The following is a 15,690-nucleotide window of genomic DNA, read 5'->3' as shown; positions in this document are numbered from 1 at the left end:
GGTATTAAACTGTATTTAATTGCCATCAAATGTAAACATACAGACATAGTTTTTTTTCCAGCAAAATAAAGCTATCAAACCTTTGGCCGTTAATGATTAAAAATGTAAAGAGTGGAACACATTTAATCTGTGCAAGATGCTTGGATATTTCTGCACAGCGAGAGAGGAAGGTAATGAGGTTATCTGATACTGTGTCAGGACCGTGGCGATTTCTGTAATGTCTGTTCAGTTTAAGAGTGTGAAATACACAGAATTCATTAAGGGTGATAATGTGGGGTTATGGTCCTGCATGAAATATAATACCACACAAGTAAATCACAATTTTCCAAATACAAATATGCTTTCATTAATTATTTAAAGGTAAAGAATGGACCACTAACATTAGCAGCAGGTGAAATAGTTTTATATCACTGTCTTTAGAAAATGTAATATTTTGTGTTTGTGTGCAGCCAGAGTGAAACCGTGAATCTAATTAGTGTAATGTAATATCTCAGGATGCGAAACCGTGAATCTAATTAGTGTAACGTAATATCTCAGGATGCATGTAGTTGAAGGAATGTGATGAATGAATCTTATATTTTCTTTGCCTACTGTTGTGGCTTTCTTTTGCTACACTCCCTCGCTGTGCAATAGTTCATCTAACTGTTAATTTGATAATATAATTAATTGTCTTTATTACATCATAAGGAAGCAGAAATAAATTTAATGGTTTATGGTTATTAGTTTGATTTTTTAATGACTTCTAAAGGGCCTTGGGTCCCACTAGCTGCATTAAAATAAGGCATTTAAACACCTGAAACTGACAGATAATTTTTGTGGTGTTATCACAATAAAGTGTGTAAACAGATCATTAATAATGTTTGTCACTTCTGTGGTAAATTCTATAAACTGATGAAGTGCTTAAATGGATTGTTACTCATCACGTTTGTTCTGTGGAAAAATCAATAAATAGTTACATGTTATATACAACATTATTCAGTACATTGCTAGCTATTGTTTTATTTAAAAAAATAACTAGAATTCTTGTACACTCTGTGAACCAAGTATTAATTTAAAATTTTTGTTCCATTAGAAAGGTTTGATATAGCTCTCGCAAGCTGTGTTTTTTTAATGATATAGGCATTAGTACTGGGTCTTTTGTTGTGTGTGTTTTTTTGCTATACGTAATATTTAGGAATTATGTAATATGAATGAAGTGTAAATGATTGTAACCATGAAATATCTAAGCAGTAATATTGAACATCTTTAATAACAAGTGACAAATATAATAATTTTAGTTAACAAATTTCATAGTAGTAGTAATATGTTATACAATGTGGTGTTTATGTAGATGCTCATCGTGCATACAGCTGCAGTAATCACAGATGGGTTTTCTGCCGTCAGGCGGGTCCTCGGTCGGCCGAATTCCAAAGTCTAGGTCCGGCGTCGGTTGTCGTCGCTTTCTTTCCTGACATCAGTGCGACAGGGGTATATAAGACACAGCCGACGCCATATTCTTCAGTCTTTTTTGCCGCGCGGTGCCCGAAGCAGAAGCAGTTCGCAAGTGCCGGTCGGCCAGCTCCTGAAATTACGAATAATTGGAAACCGAAGTCTTCTTTAAAGCTAAGTACCCCGTTGGGGAAACTTTTCTTGCCTCAGACCGATGTCAGACAAAGTTAACAATTGTATTTCTTGTGGGAAGCAAATACCGCATAAGGATTTCCATTCCCTCTGCATACCTTGTTTAGGCCCAGACCACGACGTCTCGGCCTGTCGCTTTTGCGCTACTTTCAATAAACGCACTATTAAGCGTCGGGCGGAGTTCGCCCAGCATTTTTTTGGTAAAACCTTTGATTATAAAATGTCGTCGGATACTCCGACTACCGTTTTGTCCAAAAAACGCATGGACAAAGACCGACACGCGAGGCCCGCGGTCTCCACCGATACCACGCCAAAACCGGCTACACGTGGTCCGGTTCTCAGCGAGGCGCCTACGCAGCTCCTGACTACCGACGACACTTCTTTGGCGGTGTCCTCTGTAACCGAGACCGCAGGTACCTCGGCCCATACCCAGACTACAACCACCGAAGCCACTGTGAGTGTTGAGCCTCCTATTGTGGATAGGTCCACTTCCACCCATGGTGTTTTTAGACCCTCATCTTCCTTCTCCATTAAGGCCTTTACTAAGTCCAAATCAGCCATGCATCCCAAGAGGCCTATTGCACAGGGCCCATCTCCAGGCCCCATGCCTAAAAAGCAGATGCTAAAAATGGCTGAGGATTTAATTACTCTTATCAGGGGTTCCCAGCCCCCTCCAGACAAGAGACCCCGAGTGGAGGAAGCTTCTCCCTCTTCTGACCAGGATTCCATTTTTTTTCAGAACATTCTGATGAAGAGGAACACTCGTACTCCCCTTTTGAAGATTCGGATGCTGAGCAGTCCATTCCTTCTGTATCTCCCCCAGGGGATTTCTCTTTTGGGGAAACCTTGCACACCTTGAGGAACACTTCCATTGGGAAGGCCAAGACTTTTCTGATTCCAAGAAAAGACTTAGGGAATTTATTTTGTTACCTCAGCACAGACCTCTGGCGATACCTCCTGTCTTGGACATACTTGATGATGTTTACTCGGAGGCTTGCCTAAATCCGGATTCCCTGCCTCCTGCCCCAGTCAAGCCTGATAGGTACTACAGAGTTCCAACCTCTCACCAATTTCTTTACAAAAGCCATAATGCTGACCCTGAAACCATTTCTCAAGGCCCCAAGGGAATGAAAGCCTCTACTGCTAAGAATCCACTACCTTCCGAAAGAGAGTCTAGATCCTTAGAAAGGTGGGGAAAAAAGGTATATACCTTGGCCACCCTAGCCATGAGGGCCTTAAATTGTCAGTTCCATATGCTTAAATATCAGCAGTTTCTGTTATCACAATTAAGAAATAAAATGTCTCAACCTGAACAACCAGATTTGAAGGAGTTGCAGGATATGATGCATAGTGTAGAACAAGTGGGTAAACACACCTTACAATGTGGCTATGATGCCCTAGAGGCCTCAAGTAGAGCTGCTGTGACAGGATCAGTCATTCGTAGACATGCCTGGCTTAGAGAACAAACCTTGCCTGACCATGTTAAAGCTAAGCTACCAGATGCTCCTTTACAAAAGGATGTACTATTTGGTACTAATGCTGAGGAGATACTACGGAAAATGGAAGAAAAAGCTAAATCTATGCCAACTGTCAAAGCTTTTCTACAGGTTCAACCACCACGTTTTAGCAGAAATTGGCCTGCAAAGAACTAGTCCTTTCCAGCCACGGACAAGCCACAAAGAGGTAGATACAGGCGCACAAGGGGCAGAGGACAACCTCAAGGATCATATAGAGGCAGACAATGGCAAACTCCAGCAACAAGAGGTGGCGAAGACAGTGGACAGCAATACAGGAAACAAACCCAATGACTTCCCCCTTTCCATGCCAAGCAAGTCTCAGCTGGCAGCACCCTTGGGAGGAAAGCTGGCATTATTTACAAGAAATTGGCATATTATCACAACAGACAAATGGATCCTGGACATTATAAACAGAGGCTACAGATTTCACTTTCACACTCTTCCAAAAATGAGAGGCATGCCGAACCTGCCACACAATCAAAGGGCAGAGGCTCAAATACAAATTTCAAAGCTTATGGCCATGAAAGCTATTTAAGAGGTACCTACTCACGAACAAGGTCAAGGTTTTTATTCCAGACTTTTTCTGGTACCAAGGAAAGGAACCAACTGGATACCCATTTTGGACTTATCCATCCTAAACACATTTCTACTCGTACCAAAATTCAAGATGCTCACATTACAGCAGCTTCTTCCCATGCTGGGCAAGGAGTTTTGGCTGGTAACATTGGACCTCAAGGAGGCATACCTGCATGTCCCAATCAGACAAAGCTGCAGAAGATACCTCAGATTTCTTGCAGGTTCAATCCACTATCAATTCTCTGCATTGCCCTTTGGCTTATCTACTGCGCCCAGAGTATTCACGAAATGCCTGGCATCAGTAATTGCCTACTGCAGACTTCAAGAGATACAAATTTACCCTTATTTGGACGACTGCCTGATCCAAGCGGACAGCAATCACCTACTTCTGGAACATCTGGCTTATGTAACACGGTTATTGAATTCTCTGGGATACACAGTCAACAAGGAGAAATCCAGGCTAACACCATCTCAGAAAATAACTTTCCTGGGTGCCAACTTGGACACAAACACCCAGATGGCCTATCTTACGCCAGAAAAACAAGGGCAACTAACTCATTACTTCAAAATACTAGCAAATTGTACCAGGCTCACTGCAAGGAAAATCTTACAGGCTCTGGGCTTCATGGCATCTTGCATTCTTCTAATCCCATGTGCAAAGTTGCATATGAGGAAACTTCAGTGGTACCTAAAAACCTATGGTCTCAACACAGCCACAGTTTGGAAACAATAATACTAATAATTCCATGTTTGCAAAAGGAATTTCTATGGTGGGCCCAAGCATGCCAAACAAACACAGGTCTTCCATTCTGCAAGCCTCAAGCAAATCAAGTCATCACAACAGACGCCTCAGACTACGCCTGGGGCACATGACAGACAGGTGCATTCAGGGCAAATGGTCCCAAAAGGAAAAGCACCTTCACATCAATCAAAAGAAATGCTAGCAATGATAAATGCAATTACAATTTTCAAGGACCTCCTGCATCCAGGGCAATTATTGATAAGAACAGACAACACCACAGTAATGTGGTACATAAACAAACAAGGTGGAACACATTCATACCCCTGTGCAGGCTAGCCATGTCGCTTTGGAACTTGGCTCTGGAATGGCAAATCGAACTTCAAGCACAGTACTTGCCAGGATTGGAAAACATGCTGGCAGACAATCTAAGCAGAAATATGACAGATCCACACGAATGGAAGTTGCATCCTCAAGTGTTTACAAAGATAATCCAAGCGTGGGGAAGACCAGACATAGATCTCTTCGCCTCCCACAGGAACCATCAATTGAAAAAGTTCTGTTCAAGGACCTTTCATCCAAAGGCCTGGAGAGTGGACACCCTTTCTTTCAGTTGGGCAACATGGACAGTTTACGCTTTCCCACCTTTGCCTCTTCTGCCCAAGCTGCTCTTGAAAGCAAGAGCAGACAGACCGAAGATGATACTGATTGCTCCAGACTGGCCAAGACAACACTGGTACCCACTCCTGAGGAGCCTAACACATACTCCTCCCTGGACCCTACCTCTAATGTCTCTTCTACTGACTCAGCACAGCTACAAAATTCTTCACAGTCAGCTGAAAACTCTCAATCTGGCTGCATGGAAAATTCCTTAACACCACAACAGACCCTACTCTCCAAAGAGGTGCAGGATGTCATTTTGGAGGCCAGAAGGCCATCTACTAGAAAGGCTTACTCCATAAAATGGAAGCGTTTTTGCTTGGAATGAGAAAAAGGCCAGGATCCTAGAAAACTGAATTTGCCTCAGATATTACAGTATCTAGCTGAGCTGTTGAACAGTGGACTTTCATTTTCCTCCATCAAAATTCATGCCTCAGCCATTTCTGCAGAATACAACACTGATCCACCCTTATTCTCTCACCCACTTTTAAGACAGTTCCTCAGAGGAGCTAAGAATATAAGACCTCCAAGGAAACAACCAATACCAGCCTGGGATCTTAACTACATTCTAGAAAAATTAACATTACCTCCCTTTGAACCAGCTGCCTCTACAGATTTGCAATATTTGTCCTGGAAAACAGCCTTCCTTCTGGCCATTACCTCAGCTCGTAGGGTTTCGGAACTACAAGCCCTCATGGCTGTGCAGCCCTTTCTCATCTTCCATCAGGACGGGGTTTCCCTATGAACCAACCCTTCATTTATGCCTAAGGTAGTATCCAGGGTAGCTTTAAATCAGGCCATACACTTACCTACCTTTTACCCCAATCCTCAAAACAAAGGGGAAAGGCTGCTACATTCCTTAGACATCCATAGACAGCTACGTTACTATTTGGACAGAACACAGCCCTTCAGGAAATCAGAACAACTTTTTGTGTCCTATGCTGTAGGAGCTCAAGGGAAGCCAATTTCCAAACAGACAATTTCAAAATGGATAGGCCATTGCATACGGTTTTGTTACTCCTTTCATGGCAAACCTGTTCCTACAGGCATCAGATCCCACTCCACAAGGGCCACAGCTACCTCTACAGCCTTCCTCAGAGGAGTCCCTACCAAAGATATTTTGGAGGCAGCCACTTGGAGTTCTGTGCATACCTTCACAAAACACTACCACCTGCCTTTATATTCCAAAACTAGAGCAGGCTTTGCCACTGCTGTGTTGCAGGGCATTCTGGCTGCTCCCAGTTCCACCTAGTGCCTACCACCCTGTGCGTAGCTTTGGGATTCTACCCATCTGTGATTACTGCAGCTGTATGCACGATGAACATAGTACAGTTTTGTACCTACCATAAATGTAGATGTTCGAGTGCTAATACAGCTGCAGTACAGGTTCCCTCCATCCTTCCCCTCTTGGTAAAGGCCTAGTGGCTAACACCTCCTCATACAACCTAATTTGGGTTATCCTTCTATGGTGTATTTGCTTGCAACTACTGATTTTTGATTATATTGCATTGCTTGACTATATATATATATATATATATATATATATATATATATATATATATATATATATATATATATATATATATATATATAATTTATGTATTGCCTTCCTTCTGGGGGCACCTGACATCTGGGGCAAGAAAGACTGAAGAATATGGCGTCGGCTGTGTCTTATATACCCCTGTCGCACTGACGTCAGGAAAGAAAGCGACGACAACCGACGCCGGACCTAGACTTTGGAATTCGGCCGGCCGAGGACCCGCCTGACGGCAGAAAACCCATCTGTGATTACTGCAGCTGTATTAGCACTCGAACATCTACATTTATGGTAGGTACAAAACTGTACTTTATAGCAACCTGGTATTAGTGTTACTGCATAATCCCAGTGGCTATATGCTGTTATGCTTATTTTATTTATTTATTTTACATTTGCTAAGCGGGAAAGTCCACTGGACACAGGTCCGTTTTCAGTGGAGCCCAGGGAAAAAAGCTTCACATATAACTAACAAATAAGATCACTATTAGTACAAATTTACATTACAGTGAAATAATACATTGTTATAAGAGTCACATAATTGTGATAATGTATGGTGCAGTGAAATAGGATCAAAATAGCGTTTAGTGTAGTGGAAAGTGTTTTGGATTTTAAATGCTGAACTGCAAGTGTCATACTAAATGGTAAGCCATTGGGCAGTTGAAAGAGGTTGAACCTCCCCTTTGCATTGCTAAGTTGTTGTTCTCTGAGAGCAAATTGTGGAGAACACAGATGTCCTTGTGTTCTCATGTTGCAATATTCTAAACATGACTGGATCCTCCACCTGAGGCGACCTGAATGTCTGGCCTACATATAAAAGTTTAACCTGGCTGGTGCATGGGATGTCACACGTAGGTACCATAAACCATTGGCGATAAATGTGACATCAACAAGCACAGAACTCAGAACTTTTCTGCCGCCAGTTGAACATCAGCTCGCTCATTCCGCTCCACACCAAAGACATCTAAAAAGATAAGTACCTTGTTGGGGAACCTTTATTTTTTTCTCTAGTTCTAGTTGTTGCACTGATTCTGTCCATGCCATCTAGAAAGGGAAAATGCAAGTGTGGACATAAAATCCTGCACAAAGACAGCCATGACCTCTGACCCTTTTGCTTAGGGCTTTCCCATGACTACAAATCCTGCTCTATTTGCCAGTCATTTGTTCCAAATACCCTACGCAGCCATCTAGCGGCCCTTAATCTTTTTGTTTAGAACCAATGTCTAAAAAGACTAGCCTTGGGTAGAAAAGCAACACTTGGTGTGTCAGTCAAATTGCCTAAGAAAAAGGCCAAAGTTTCAAGGCCTGAGAAAGTGCCTGTGCCTCCGGATTCAGACGTACCGCCAGCCGTCGATGTGGCTTTGGTGACTATGGTGGGTTCCTTTTCAGCTACCGTTCTAGTTTGTTCAACCAGCACGTCCATGGAGGTTATTCTGATGTCAGTTTCTGATGTCAGAGGGAACCAGGTTCACCCGAATGCCCTTTGCCAGCTTCCATTTCTGAGGAGCCTCCCTCTGTTCCTCCCATTTCCTTGGATTTTAGGCCTACTCCTTCTCAGTCCAGATGTAGGATGCCCTCCCCCAAAAAGAAGCCAAAAACATAACACTGGTCTGCTTCTTCTGAGGGCATCCCAGATTGGCAGACATTTTCCCAATCCCTTTCCCAGGCCTTCATGGCTCTCAGGCCTGCTACTTCACAGGCCTTGTCTGCTCTGCCAGCCCTGAGTCCCAGGCCTGCATCCTTAGGCCCCTCATCTCAAACTCCAGAAGAGGAATCTTCCTCTTCATCTTCTGAAGAGTCTGTCTTACAGTTCTCAACTAGTCTCCCCCTTAGAATACTGTTCACCAGAAGAGGACTCACTAGAAGGTGACTCTCCACCAGAAGACATTACATTTGGGGAAAGAATTACCAAAATGAGGGAGTATTTCAACTGGGATTCCACCTAAATGACAGAGGTTCAAAAACGTCATTATGAGCTTCTCCAGATGGAATCCCCTTCTCCCTCAGCCATCCCTCCATCATCCCTGCATACCTGGATGCATTTGTCTCATCTTTTAAAGCTCCTGATTCTCAGCCACCTGTACCTAAGAGTCCTGACCGGTTCTGTAAAGTACCTGACAACTGTAAATTCCTTATTAAGCCCTCCTAGACCGATCCTGCTGTAATTGTGGTCGCACCAGATAAGCAGTCCACACAGATCCCATCCTGTTCTTTGCTTCCATCAGGTAAGGACTGCAAAGTGATGGACAGGTTAGGAAAGAAAATTTACACCTCTTCTACCGTGCCCTTCAGAGCCACTGACTAACAAACTGATATTGTAAAGTATGCTTTGGTTCTTATTTCCCAGGCCGTAGACCAACTTAATGCTCCTTCTGATTCCTCTAACAAGGCACAACTGTGCCGCTACCCTTTCTTTAGCTGTACAGGTCACTAGGCACTCCATAAAATGCAGCTATGATGCTGCAGAAGCATCATGTACATCAGCTGCCTCTGCTTCTGTTCTTCGGTGGTACTCCTGGCTTAGACTACAACTTCTACCTGAAGATTTTAAGAGCAAAATCATGGATGCTCCACTTGACAGTACCTTTCTTTTTTGGTAAACAGTCAGCAAAGCTTTTTAAGACTCTGCAAGAGAAAATCAAGAAGTTGCAGGGCCTCAAGCTTCTCTTTGAATCACCTGTGCCAAAGTTTCATCGAAACTACCCTGCCAAACCCAATTTTGTCAGGAAGACCTTCACACCACCCTCTTCGAAGCAAAAGAAAGGTGCCAGGAAGTCATCATCTGCCAGGCATACCTTTCCCCAGTCTACTTCTAGAGAGCCCTTTCCAGACATGCCCAACAGTGCGTGACTGTCACACTCCTACCAGCAGTCCTCATTTCCTGCCTCTCTCACTGTCTACCCTTGTGGCAACACATCACATAAAACAGCTGGGTCTTGTCAAGAGTGGAAAAAGGGTATTTCATGACATGGAAGAAAAACCAATGCCAAAAGGGGTCCACCTCATCCCACAGGTCATTCAAGATCTGGTCAGCCAGAGCACAATTCAAAATGGCCCACCTGGACAGGAAGGCCTAGGAGTTTACTCCAAACTCTTGTTAGTTCCAAGAAAGGATGGACGATGGAGACCCATCCTGGACCTCTCCCTACTAAACCCCTATATCCATGTTTCAACTTTCCGCATGCTCTCCCTTCAAACCCTTCTTCCACTTTTGACCCCCAATTAATATCTGGCTACTTTAGACCTGAAGAATGCATACCTTCACATCCCTATCCACCCACCTTACCTCAAATACTTACGTTTTGTTGTGCAGTCCTTGCATTATCAGTTTACTGCCTTGCTTTTTGGTTTGTCCACAACACTAAGGGTATTCACAAAATGCCTAGCTTCAGTGCTAGCCTTTTGCAGAACAAAAGGCATTCAGATATACCCTTACCTGGATGATCTTCTTATCCAAGCAGATCATCCAGATACCCTCAGAAGGCATTTACTGTTCATCATTTCCCTCCTAGAAGCCTTGGGCTTTACCATCAACCAGCTCAAGTCCTCCCTGACCCCCTCACAAGATCAAGTGTTGCTGGGGTGCAGATTAAGGACAGATCTGATGTTCATCGTGCCATACTGCTGCAGTCATTACACTTGGGTTATCCTGCCATCAGGCGGGTCCTCGGTCGGCCGAATTCCAAAGTCTTGGTCCAGCGTCGGTTGTTGTCGCTTCTTCCCTGACGTCAGAGTGGCAGGGGTATAAAAGAGGCAGCCGACACCATTTTCTTCAGTCTTTCTTGCCGCGCAGTGCCCGAAGCAGAAGCAGTTCGCAAGTGCCTGTCGGCCAGCTCCTGAGATTTCCAAAAAGGATTTCAGCCGAAGTCTTCTCTAAAGCTAAGTACCCCGTTGGGGAAACTTTTCTTGCCTCAGACCGATGTCAGACAAAGTTAATAATTGCATTTCTTGTGGGAAGCAAATACCGCATAAGGATTTCCACTCATACTGTATTCCTTGCCTAGGCCCAGACCACTAGGTCTTGGGCTGCCGCTTTTGTGCTAGGTTCAATAAACACACTATAAAACGTCGGGCGGAGTTCGCCCTTCATTATTTTGGCAAAAAATTTTACTACAGCATGTCGTCGGATATTCCGACACCAGGCTTAATGAAAAAACGCAAAGATAAAGATAGGCATCCGAGGCCCAAACCGGATACCGAGACCACGCTTAGGCCTGCCAACGGATCTCCAGTTCTCAGTGTGGTGCCTTTGCAGCCCCTGACTACCGCTGAATCTATTTTACCGGTGACCTCTCAATCTGAAGTTGCAGGCCCTCCGGAGCCGATTACCTCTCTAGACACCGATGCCACTCTTGGCGGGGAACCAGAAAATTTAGCTAGGCCTTCAGTTTCTGAAGGCGTTTTCAAGCCTACTTCTATTACCATTAAATCTTACTCAAAAGCTAAAGCCCTTATGAAAATTAGGAAACAGGGTCCTCAGACCCCCTCTCAGCAACCCATGCCTAAAAAGCAGATGCTGAAGATGGCTGAGGATTTAATTACTGTTATCAGGGGTTCTCAGCCCCCCTTAGAAAAAAGACCCAGGTTGGAGGAAGACTACCCTTCCTCAGATCAAGCCTCCATTACCTCAGGTTTTTCTGAGGACCAGGATTACTCCTATTCTCCCTATGAAGATTCTGATGCAGAGGAATCAATTCCCTCGGTTCCCCCCCCCAGAGGACTATTCTTTCGAGGAAACCTTGCATACCTTGAGGGAACACTTCCACTGGGAAGGACAGGATTACTCAGATTCTAAGAAAAGGCTCCAGGAGTTTCTCCTTCTTCCTCAGCATAGGCCCCTTGTTATTCCTCCGGTTTTAGATATTTTGGATGATGTTTTTGCAGAAGCCAGTCTGGAATCCAGACTCCTTGCCTCCTGCCCCAGTTAAACCAGACAGATACTACCGGGTCCCTGATTCCCACCAGTTTTTATATAAAAGCCCTGCTGCTGACCCAGAAACCATTTCACAGGGCCCTAAGGGGATTAAGGCCTCTACTGCAAACAATCCTTTACCTTCTGAAAGAGATTCCAGAGCATTAGAAAGATGGGGGAAGAAGGTGTATACTTCTGCCACTTTAGCCATGAGGGCATTAAACTGCCAATTTCACATGCTAAAATACCAGCAGTTTTTGATCTCCCAATTGAAACTTAAGATGACACAAACAGATCAACCAGATTTAAAAGAGATGCAGGATTTATTGCATGGAGCAGAACAAGTGGGAAAACATACTTTACAGTGTGGTTTTGATTCATTGGAGGCCTCATGTAGAGCAGCTGTCACCGGCTCTGTGATACGTAGACATGCTTGGCTAAAAGAGCAAACCTTACCAGATCATGTAAAAGCAAAGTTATTGGATGCACCATTGCAAAAGGATGTATTATTTGGTGTCAAAGCAGAGGAGGTTTTAAAGAAAATGGAAGAAAAGGCAAAATCTATGCAAACAGTTAAAGATTTCTTGCAGGTACAACCTCCTCGCTTCAGTAGAAACTGGCCATCAAAAAACTGGTCCTTTCCAACCACAGACAGACCCCAAAGGGGTAGGTACAGATGCCCCAGGGGCAGAGGGCAACCACAAGGTTCTTACAGACCTAGACAATGGCAAACAACAACTCCAAGAGGTGGAGAAGAAAGGCCTCAACCATTCAGGAAGCAAGCTCAATGACTTCCCCCTACGCCTGCCAAACAAACATTCAATGGCAGCACCTTTGGGCGGGAAACTGGCCTTATTTTCAGACAATTGGCACATTATTACACAGGACAAATGGATTCTGGACATCATAAACAGAGGTTACAGATTCCACTTTCATACCCTTCCAAAAATGAAAGGCATGCCAAACCTGCCACAAAATCAATGGGCAGAGGCACAAAAACAAATTTCCGCTCTCATGGATATGAAAGCAATTCAAAAAGTACCTACAAAAGAACAAGGTCAAGGTTTTTATTCAAGACTATTTCTGGTATCAAGAAAGGACAAAGACTGGAGACCCATCTTAGACCTATCTATCCTGAACACGTACTTAGAGGTACCAAAATTCAAGATGCTCACATTACAGCAGCTTCTTCCCATGTTGGGCAAGGAGTCTTGGCTGGTAACGTTGGACCTCAAGGAGGCATACCTGCATGTCCCTATCAGACAAGATTGCAGAAGATACCTCAGATTTCTTGCAGGTACAACGCATTATCAATTCTCTGCATTGCCCTTTGGCTTATCTACTGCGCCCAGAGTATTTACGAAATGCCTGGCATCAGTAATTGCATTTTGCAGACAACAAGGAATACAAATCTACCCATATCTGGATGACTGCCTGATCCAAGCGGACAGGAAGGACATTCTACTACAGCATTTGGCGTTTGTAATAAAAATGTTAAATTGCCTAGGGTACACAGTAAACAAAAAGAAATCAAAACTGATACCCTCACAACAGATAATATTCCTGGGTGCCAGCTTAAATACAATGGCCCAGATGGTTTATCTCACGTCAGACAAGCAAAGGCAACTGTCTCAATACTTCAGAAAAATGACAACTTTAACCCAGCTTACTGCAAGGAAAATCCTGCAGGCTTTGGGGTTCATGGCATCCTGCATTCTACTAATACCATTTGCAAAGCTGCATATGAGGAAACTACAATGGTACCTGAAAAACTTATGGTCTCAACACAGACACAGCCTGGAAACAATTATACCACTCATTCCATGCCTTCAAAAGGAATTTTTGTGGTGGGCTCAAACATGCCAAAGAAACACGGGTCTCCCTTTCTGCATACCTCAAGCAAATCAAACCATCACAACATATGCTTCAGACTACGCCTGGGGAGCACACATGGCAGGATGGTCTCAAAAACACATGCACCTTCACATCAACCAAAAGGAGATGCTAGCAGTACAAAATGCTCTTACAGCCTTCAAGGACCTATTGCATCCAGGTCAACTATTAATAAGAACAGACAACACCACAGTTATGTGGTACATAAACAAACAGGGAGGCACACATTCCTACCCCCTGTGCAGACAGGCAATGACCCTGTGGAACACAGCATTGGCCTTACAAGTACAACTACAAGCGCAATTCCTGCCAGGAAAGGAAAACATTCTGGCAGACAAATTAAGCAGAAATATGACAGATCCTCACGAGTGGGAGTTACGCCATCAAGTATTCTCAATGATAGCATGGAAATGGGGACAGCCAGACATAGATCTATTTGCCTCCTACAGCAATTACCAGCTGAAAAAATTCTGCAGAAGGACCTATCATCCACAGGCCTGGAAAGTGGACGCTCTATCTTTCAGTTGGACAACATTGACAACCTATGCCTTCGCACCTCTACCTCTACTGTTAAAAGTTTTACTAAAAGTCAGAGCAGAGAGGCCACAAATGATTCACATTGCTCCGGACTGGCCTTGTCAGCACTGGTACCCGCTCCTAAAGAGCCTATCTCATTCACCACCTTGGATCCTACCTCAATTCCCACTTCTGTTGTCTCAGCAAAATTACAAGATCCTCCACAGTCAGCTCAGGACACTAAATCTAGTTGCATGGAAAATACCTTAGCTTATCAATCTACACTCCTCTCAAAGGAGGTCCAGAATGTCATCTTGGAGGCCAGGAGACCCAGTACCAGAAAAACTTACTCAGGCAAATGGAAGCGATTTTGTGCATGGAACCAAGCAAAAGGCCTAAATCCTTGGATATTAAATATACCTCAGATTCTACAGTACCTAGCTGACCTGTTAAACAGTGGCCTTTCCTTCTCATCCATCAAAATAAACGCCTCAGCTATTTCAGCACAATACAATACGGATCCTCCCTTATTCTCACATCCTTTACTAAGACAGTTCCTCAGAGGGGCAAAAAATATAAGGCCACCACGAAATCCACCAGCTCCAGCTTGGGACCTTAACTTCGTACTGGAACAATTGACATTACCTCCTTTCGAACCTGCCTCCTCAGCAGAACTGCAATACTTGTCATGGAAAACAGCTCTGCTTTTGGCTATTACCTCAGCATGCAGGGTTTCGGAGCTACAGGTCCTTATGGCAGTGCAACCTTTCCTCATTTTCCATCAGGACAGAGTCTCTTTACGTACCAACCCTACCTTCATGCCAAAGGTAGTATCTAGTGTGGCTTTGAATCAGGCTATCCATTTACCTACCTTTTATCCAAACCCCCAGAATAAAGGGGAGAGACTACTTCACTCCTTGGACATTCACAGACAACTTCGATACTATTTGGACAGGACAAAGTCATTCAGAAAATCTGAACAACTTTTTGTGTCTTATGCTGCTGGTGTTTAAGGAAAGGCTATTTCCAAACAGACTATTTCAAAATGGATAGCCCACTGCATCCGCTTTTGCTATTCATTTCATGGGAAAACAGTGCCAGGATGCATCAGATCACACTCCACCAGGGCAACAGCTACCTCAGCAGCATATCTCAGGGGGGTCCCAACCAAGGACATTTTGGAAGCAGCTACTTGGAGTTCAGTGCACACTTTTACCAAGCACTACCACCTGCCACTATACTCTAAATCTAGAGCGGGCTTTGCCACCGCAGTCTTGCAGGGCATTCTAGCCCCTCCTAATTCAGCCTAATACCAGCCACCCTTCCATAGCTTTGGGATTCACCCAAGTATAATGACTGCAGCAGTATGGCACGATGAACATAGTACAGTTTTGTACCTACCATAAATGTAGATGTTCGAGTGCACATACTGCTGCAGTCCAGGTTTCCCTCCCTCCATCCCCTCTCAGGACAGGGCTTATGACAAACACCTGTAGCATACATCCAACTTGGGGTACTCCTATATGGTGCATTTGCTTACAACTACTGATTGGTTTTATCTACTTATGTAAGTTTGCATAACATCATGTATTGCCTGCCTATTTGGGGGCACCTGACATCTGGGGCAAGAAAAACTGAAGAAAATGGCGTTGGCTGCTTCTTTTATACCCCTGCCGCTCTGACGTCAGGGAAGAAGCGACGACAACCGACGCCGGACCAAGAC

The 15,690-nt window shown here is 44.0% G+C and overlaps 1 protein-coding gene across 1 annotated transcript in view; it reads left to right on the top strand.

The window, feature by feature from the left end:
• ATRNL1 (attractin like 1) overlaps window positions 1-15,690 on the top strand; it is a gene marked incomplete in the record, with an annotated part of 6,064,901 nt that overhangs the window by 787,533 nt on the left and 5,261,678 nt on the right.

This window comes from Protopterus annectens, chromosome 14.part0, assembly GCF_019279795.1.
Source record: "Protopterus annectens isolate FY-2018-M chromosome 14.part0, PAN1.0, whole genome shotgun sequence".
Lineage (NCBI taxonomy): Eukaryota > Metazoa > Chordata > Ceratodontiformes > Protopteridae > Protopterus > Protopterus annectens.
The sequence above is the reverse complement of the archived record's forward strand: the minus strand, read 5'-3'. Positions and strand labels throughout refer to the sequence as shown.